The sequence below is a fragment of the Bison bison genome, unplaced genomic scaffold, assembly GCF_000754665.1.
Source record: "Bison bison bison isolate TAMUID 2011002044 unplaced genomic scaffold, Bison_UMD1.0 scf7180017864208, whole genome shotgun sequence".
Taxonomy (NCBI): Eukaryota; Metazoa; Chordata; class Mammalia; order Artiodactyla; family Bovidae; genus Bison; species Bison bison.
The window spans coordinates 21,863-30,223 of record NW_011494780.1 but is presented as its reverse complement, the minus strand read 5'-3'; positions in this window follow the sequence as shown (position 1 = coordinate 30,223).

The following is an 8,361-nucleotide window of genomic DNA, read 5'->3' as shown; positions in this document are numbered from 1 at the left end:
ACCAGGTTGTTGACCTGGTCATTTATGTTTTAAAATAATCACTCTTGTTCTGAGTGGAGAAGGGGGTTGGAGTGAGGCAACAACTAGGTTGAAAGCCATTGTGGTTGAACTTGATGGCACCTGCCTTTATTCCAGAAGTCCTGTTGTGGCTGTGGTCCTCCTCATAACTGTGTCCCAGTACCAGGGCCCTTTGTCCACACAGCCCAACATGGACAGAAGTGTTTAGATTGGGGAGAGGAAGGAAAGGACAAAGTCCACTTCACTGTGGAGGATGAGCTTCCCTGGGTGGATGCTGTTGGGGAAGACTGGGCTGGAGGTCATTTCTCAGGTGTCCACAAAGGCCACATGGTCCGCAAAGGCAGCTCAGGAGAACCGGTTCACCTGGAGGGCGTTCCAGTCGCTGCCGTACACTGACTTGTATTCTGTGTTGGCCAGTTTGATGACCACCAGAGTGCAGGGCTCCTGGGCCAGCAGTGCAGCCACAGCAGCCCGAATCCCCAATTTCATGGGCCACCAGTTGTCATGAGGCTGCTGGTATGTGGAGGGAACACAGGGGCCAGCTGTGTGCACACTAGTGCAGCACTATGCCCTGAGTGGTGTCCATGGCCATCGGAGGACCCATCTGATGCACGGTATGTAATTCCACTAGCTTCAGGGCTGCATGGGAGGATGAGAAAGGAGGGGATGGGTTTCTTTTTAGAACTGTGTGCTCAAGTTTTACAGGTAGAAGTTCCAGTCTTGAATTATTTACTGGAGCATAGGTATCCTGCCCTTGATTCAGGGCTGGTCACCCAGAGCAACACATCCCTTTGGCCACGTCGATTGTCTCCAGGATGGAAGGGTCACCTACTAAATCTTAGTAATCTTAGTGGTTTTGCTGGATCTAGGAGTGAAAAGTCCCGTTCTTTCCTGCAAGACTGACATGGGAGGATGAGTCGTCTTGCCTCCTTGTTGGAGGAGCCCACTGCTGCTGGGGCCACCAAAGAGGGATTGAAAATGAAGCTGAACGGTAGAGGGCAGAAGTGGGCAGTGAAGAGAGACTAGATGACCAGTGAGAGCAGTGGAAGCCAGATCTGCTGCTTAACTCATCAGTCACCTGGGCTAATCAACTCCTTTCCTAAGCTGTCCTGTGTTTTCAGTTGTTTACAAGATGAGTCTTGAATGGATACGAACACTGATGGAAATGAACCCTTAGAAACAGGCAGTGAGGATGGTGTGGGGAGGGGGCTGATGGTAGAGGGGAAAAGTGCTAGATATTAGGGGGTTGGGCCCAGAGTGACTGTTCTTTTCAAACTTTTTTGGTGAAAACTTAGGAAAACTTGACCTATATGATTAACTGCCTCTGCTCACAAATCAGTGGCAGACATTGGCTGCAGAATAATCCAAACTTTCTTGCCTGGTTCTCTCCAAGAATAACTCTCCGCTCCAGTTTGGCTGACGGCCTGCTGCCTTCCAGACACCCACATCCACCTCTCCTACAGGCCTTTGATTCTCTTCCCACCCACCGCCCCTGTCCTCCAGTCCTCTTGCTCTTCTGCGCCAATCTCAAACACCCACCAATCGCAAACACCCAGGCTCAGCTTTCTCATCTCCTACAGAAAACCTCCCCTGAATTTGCCAACCTTATTTTAAACTCTAGCAGTGCTTTCTCTGTATTGTTCACTTAGCATTAGGTAATACCTGGTGTTGGTCATTATTTCTGGAAATGTCCTCTCCTTGTTGTGTCCCTTGGGAGCAGAAGCTGCAAGGCCACATGAGGTCTAGGCTGAGAAACTGTACATCACTTACATCACATTCTGTTGACCAAAGCATGTCATAAGGCCAGCCCAGATTCAGGCATGAGGAAATAGCCTCTCCATCTTGATAGAAGCAGCTGTAAGGAATTTGTGGCCATTTTTTCTGTTGCAGCGTATCACAATAGGTTAGTTGGTGATAGCAAGTTCCCCTTCTTTTGAGGGGGTGTGTGTGTGGTTATTCTAGTTCTATTTGTATTTTTTAAGTTTTAAAATTGAATTCTAGTTAATTTATAATATATTGGTTTCAGGTATACAACATAATGATTCAGTATTTTTCTAAGTTGTACTCCATTTAAGGTTATTAAAATGGCTGTATTCATCTGTGCTGTGCAGTATATCCTTGTTGCTTATTTATTTTGTATTTAGTAGTTTGGTTCTCTTAATCCCATACCCCTATTTTTCCCTTCCTCCTTCACCTCCCTCACTGATAACCACTACTTTGGTCTCTATATCTGTGAGTCTGTTTCTGTTTGTTTGTTCCCCCACCCCCCACCTTTGTGTCATGTGGCTTGTGTGATCTTAATTCCCCAACCAGGGATCAAACCTGGGCTCCAACAGTGAAATTGCCATCTTAATCACTGGATCACCAGAGAATCCCTGTGTTTTGTTATATACATTCTTATTATTAATAAAGGCAGTCCTTTATGCCTTCTCCCAGGACTGATGCTGCAGCTGAAACTCCAATACTTTGGCCACATGTTGTGAGGAACTGACTCATTTGAAAAGACCCTGATGCTGGGAAAGATTGAAGGTGGGAGGAGAAGGGGACGACAGAGGATGAGATGGTTGGATGGCATCACCGACTCAATGGACGTGAGTTTGAGTGAACTCCAGGAGTTGGTGATGGACAGGGAGGCCTGGTGTGCTGCGATTCATGGGGTCGCAAAGAGTCGGACACGACTGAGCGACTGAACTGAACTAAACTGAAAAATCCTCTGTGCTCTGTCTATTCATCTCTGCCCACCACCACCCCTGCCCCCAGCAGCCTGTGATCTTTTTATTATCTCCATAGTTTTTGCCCTTTCCAGAATGTCATAAAGTTGGAATCAATAATATACAGCTGCCTCAGACTGGCTTCCTTCACTTTGCAATATACCTTTAAGGTTCTCTCACGTGTTTTCATGGCCTGATAACTTCTTTAGGCTGTGGAATAATATTCCATGGTCTGGATGTACCACAGCTTATTTACCCACTTACTTTCTGAAAGACTTCTGTTTACTTCCCAAGTTTGGGCAGTTATGAATAAAGCTACTATAAATATCAGTGTGCAGGTTTTTGTGTCATCTTAAGTTTTCAACTCCTTTGAATAAATACCAAGGAGTGCAATAATTGGATCTTATGATAAGAGTATATTTAGATTTGTAAGACCCACCAAACTATCTTCCCAAATGACTGTATATTTTTATTCCCACCAGCAACGTGAGAAAAAGTTCCTGTTGCTTCACATCCTTGCCATCATTTGGTATTGTCAGTGTTTGGAATTTTGGCCATTCTAATAGATGTGTAGTGGTGTCAAGTGTTGTTTGAATTTGCATTTCCCTGGTAACATGATGCGGAACATCATTTCATATACTTATTTGCCATCTATATATCTTCTTTGGTGAGGTGTCTGTTTAGGTATTTGGCCCATTTTAAAAACTGGATTGCTTATGCATGTGGCATGTGGGATGTTAGTTCCCTGACCAGGGATTGAATCTATACCCTCTGCAGTGGAAGCACGGAGTGTTAACCACTGGAATACCAGGAAAATCTGGATTGTTTTTCTTATTGTTGAATTACGAGTTCTTCATATACTTTCGATAAAAGTTGCTTTACAGGATATGTCTTTTGCAAATATTTACCCCAGTCTGTGACTTATTTTCTGTTAATAATTTCCTTGTCATTATGTTGTGCAGAACAGAAGTTTTTAATCTTTAAAAAATAATTTTGATTTCTTTTTTATTGTGCTGAGTTTTCATTGCTGTGCGGGCATTTTCTCTAGTTGCAGCAAGCAGGGGCTACTCTCTACTTGCAGGGCATGGGCTTCTCATTGAGGTGGCTTCTCGTGTGCAGAGCATGAGCTCTAGAGTGTGTGGGTTTCAGTAGTTGTGGCAGTAGTAGTAGTAGTAGTAGAGCTCAGTAGTTTCAACTCGTGGGCTCTAGAACACAGGCTCAGTAGTTGTGCACGGGCTTAGTTGCTCTGAGACCTGTAGGATCTTCCCAGACCAGGGATCGAACCTGTGTCTCCTGTATTGGCAGGCAGATTCTTTACCAATGAACCACTCAGAAGTTTTTAATTTTAATGAACTCCAGCTTATCAATTATTTCTTTCATGGATCATGTCTTTGATAGTGTTTAAAAAGAATTCACCATACTTGAAGTGGGCTTCCCTGGTAGCTCAGACAGTAAAGAGAGACCTGGGTTTGATCCATGGGTCAGGAAGATCCCTTGGAAGAGGGAATGGCTACCCACCCCAGTATTTCTGCCTGGAAAATTCCAAGGACAAAGGAGCCTGGCGGGCTACAGTCCATGGGGTTGCAAAGAGTCAGACATGACTGAGTAACTAACTCTTTCACTTTTCATACCCAAAATAGTCAGATTTTTTCCTAGTTACCTTCTAGGAATTTTACATTTAGGTATAATCCATTCTGAGTTAATTTTTGTAGAAAATGTAAGATCTGTGTCTAGAGTCTTTTTTTTTTTCTGAGACTGTCCAGTTGTTCCAGCGCTATTTGTTGAAGAAACTATCTTTGCTCCATTGTATTTCCTTTGCTCCTTTGTCAAAGATCAGACTGTATTTATGGGGATCTATTTCTGGGTTCTCCATTCTGTTCCATTGATCTGCTTGTCAGTTCTCTCGCCAATGCCACACCATCTTCATTAGTATATATCTTGAAGATGGGTAGGGTCAGTCCTCCAGCTTTGTTCTTCTCCTTCAGTATTGTTGGTTATTCTGGGTCTTTTGCCTCTCCATATAAGCTTCATTTATTTTTTTAAGTTTTAATTGGAGGCTAATTGCTTTACAATGTATGTTGGTTTCTACCATACAATATGAATCAGCCATAAGTGTACATATGTCTCCTCCCTCTGGAATCTCCCTCCTACCCTCCACCCCATCCCATCGCTCTAGGTTGTCACAGAGCACTGGATTGAAATCCCTGCATTACATAGCAACTTCCCACTAGTTACCTGATTTACAGATGGTAATGTGTATGTTTCAGTGCTACTCTCTCAGTTTGTCCCACCCTCTTTTTCCCTCACTGTGTCCACAAGTCTGTTCTCTGTGTCACATAAACTTTAGAGTAAGTTTGTCAATGTCTATAAAGTAACTTTCGGATAAGGCAATGGCAAGCCACTCCAGTACTCTTGCCTAGAAAATCCCATGGATGGAGGAGCCTGGTAGGCTGCAGTCCATGGAGTCGCTAGGAGTCGGACACGACTGAGCGACTTCACTTTCACTTTTCACTTTCACACAATGGAGAAGGCAGTGGCAACCCACTCCAGTGTTCTTGCCTGGAGAATCCCAGGGATGGTGGAGCCTGGTGGGCTGCTGTCTGTGGGGTCGCATGGAGTCGGACACGACTGAAGCGACTTAGCAGCAGCAGCAGCAGCATAAAGTAACTTCCTTGGATTTTGATTGGTTGCATTGAATCTGTAGAACAAGTTGGGAAGAACTGACATATTGGCAACATTGATTCTTCCTGTCCATGAACACAAAATATTTCTCCATTTATTTATTTCTTTGACTTCATCAGAGTTTTGTAATTTTTCTCATAAAGCTCTTGTATATATGCTGTTAGATTTATACCTAAGTATTTCATTTTGGGGGTTGCTAGTGTCAGTGATAATGTTTTTGTTTTTTTTCTAAATTCTGTTTTTTCACTGTTAGTATATAAGAAAGCAATTGACTTTATGTTAAATGTATAACTTGTAACCTTGCTACAGTCATTTATTAGTTCTAGGATTTTTATGTTTGTTTTGTCAAGTCTTTCAGATTTTCTGCATAGATAATCATGTCATGTGCAAGCAAAGACAGTTTTGTCATCCTTCCCAATCTGAAAACCTTTATTTCCTTCTCTTACCGTATTGCCTTATCAAGGACTTCTATTTCATGGTGTGGAAACAGAGTGGTGAGAGGGGGCATCCTTGCCTTGTATCTGATCTTGGTGGGAAAGATTCAAGTTTCTCTCCATTAAGTATGATGTTGTTGTTGTTGTTTGGTTGCTGAGTCATGTCCAGCTCTTTTGTGATCGCATGGACTATAGCCCACCAGGTTTCTCTGTCCATGGGATGTCCCAGGCAAGAATACTGGAGTGGGTTGTCATTTCCTTCTCCAGGAGATCAAACTCACATCTCCTGTGAATTCTTTACTGCTGAGCCATCAGGGAAGCCCAAGTATAATGTTAGGTGTTAGTTTTTTGGTAGATATTCTTTATCACAATGAGAAAGTTTCATTCTGTTTTTAGTTTACTTAGAGGCTTTTTTAAAAATCATGAATGGGTGTGGGATTTGGTCAGATGCAAGTCTGTTCATGAAGCCTGTAGTTTTCTTGTAACGTCTTTGTCTATTTTGGTATTTAGGAAATGCTGCTCTCATAGAACAAGTTAGGGAATATTTTCTCTGCTTCTATCCTCTGAAAAAGATTGTAGAAAATTGACATAATTCCTTACTTAAATGTTTGGTAAGAATTTACCAGTGAACCCATCTGGACTTGGTGTTTTCTGTTTTGGAAGGTAACTAATTGTCAAGTCAATTTCTTTAATAGATATAGGCCTATTCAGATTGTCTATTTTTTTCTTATTGGAGTTTTGGCAGATTGTGTATTTCAAGGAATTGGTCTATTTCATCTAGGTTAACGAATTTGTGGAGATAGAGTTTCCTTTATTATCCTTTTAATGTCTATGTGATCTGTAGTGATATCCACTCTTTTACTTCTGATATTAGTAATTTTTAGTAATTTCCTTTTTCTTAATTTTTTCTTAGTAGTCTGCCTAGAGTCTTGTCAATTTTATTGATCTTTTGGTTTTGTTTATTTTCTGTATTGATTTTCTATATTTGATTTCGTTCATTTCTGCTCTAATACCTATCATTCTTTTCTTCTGTTTACTTTGAATTAAATTACCCTTCTTTTTCTAGTTTCCTAAGATTGAATCTTAGGAAATTCAGTTCAGTCAAATTTCCTGATTCCTAATGAATCTTAGATTATGGATTTTATATCTTTCTTCTTTTCTAATAAACATATTCAGTGCCATGAATTTCCTTCTAAGCACTACTTTTGTTCCATCTGATAATTTTGACAAGTTGTCCTTTCACTTTTATTTAATTAAAAATATTTTAAAATTTATCTTGCGATTTCTTCTTTGATCTACATGAATTAAGAAGCATGCTGTTTAATCTACATGTATTTTGGATTGTCCAGTTATCTTTCCATTACTGAAACTTCTAGTTTAATTCCATTGCAGTCTGAGAACAGACACTGCATGATTTCTAACCTTTTAAATTTATTTGGATGTATTTTGTGACCCAGAATGTGGTATATCTTGGTGAATGTTCTATGTGACCATGGGAAAAAATGTGTATTCTCATTTGTTGGATGAAGTAGTCTATTGATGGGATTGTTCATTGGCTGTGAGGTTACTTGGCTAAAGTTAGAGTTGTGCAGCTTATATATTAGTAAACCAGGTTATTAGTTAATGTGGTTTGGTTCATCTCTAATCACTTGCTCAGCTTTGGCTTTTTTCTCTGCTTCTTCATGTCACTGGGCACATGGTCCTTCTGGTGGAAGACCTGTCAGTATAGGGATCTGGGAAGGTGATGACACCTGAGTCCTGGGAGAAGGACATCGAGAGGGCAGGTCTGAATTCACATCCTGCCTCAGCCACTTACTAGCAACATGGCCTTGGGAAAAGCACTGTGACCATTCTGATTCTTATCCTGTCTCAGATGGTATATCCAGTGCCATATAGAGTGGCTGATGATGCTGAAATGAGGTGATGCACAAAAAGCATGAACACGACACATCCTAGTTATTATCCTAAGAAAAGCAGAAGGGTTAGATTAGGGGGACAGACCTTGAGTTCCAGACTGATTACCAGTGTTTGGGGATTTATTTATCTCTGGCCTGAGGCAGTCACTAAACAGAAGTACTAGGGGAGGGATCTGGGTGTGAGCTATCTATTCAGTTCAGTTCAGTTCAGTCGCTCAGTCGTGTCCGACTCTTTGCAACCCCATGAATCACAGCACGCCAGGCCTCCCTGTCCATCACCAACTCCCGGAGTTCACTCAAACTCATGTCCATCGAGTCAGTGATGCCACCCAGCCATCTCATCCTCTGTCGTCCCCTTCTCTTCCTGCCCCCAATCCCTCCCAGCATCAGGGTCTTTTCCAATGAGTCAACTCTTCGCATCAGGTGGCCAAAGTACTGGAGTTTTAGCTTTAGCATCAGTCCTTCCAAAGAACACCCAGGACTGATCTCCTTTAGGAAGTACTGGTTAGATCTCCTTGCAGTCCAAGGGACTCTCAAGAGTCTTCTCCAACACCACAGTTCAAAAGCATCAATTCTTCGGCGCTCAGCCTTCTTCACAGT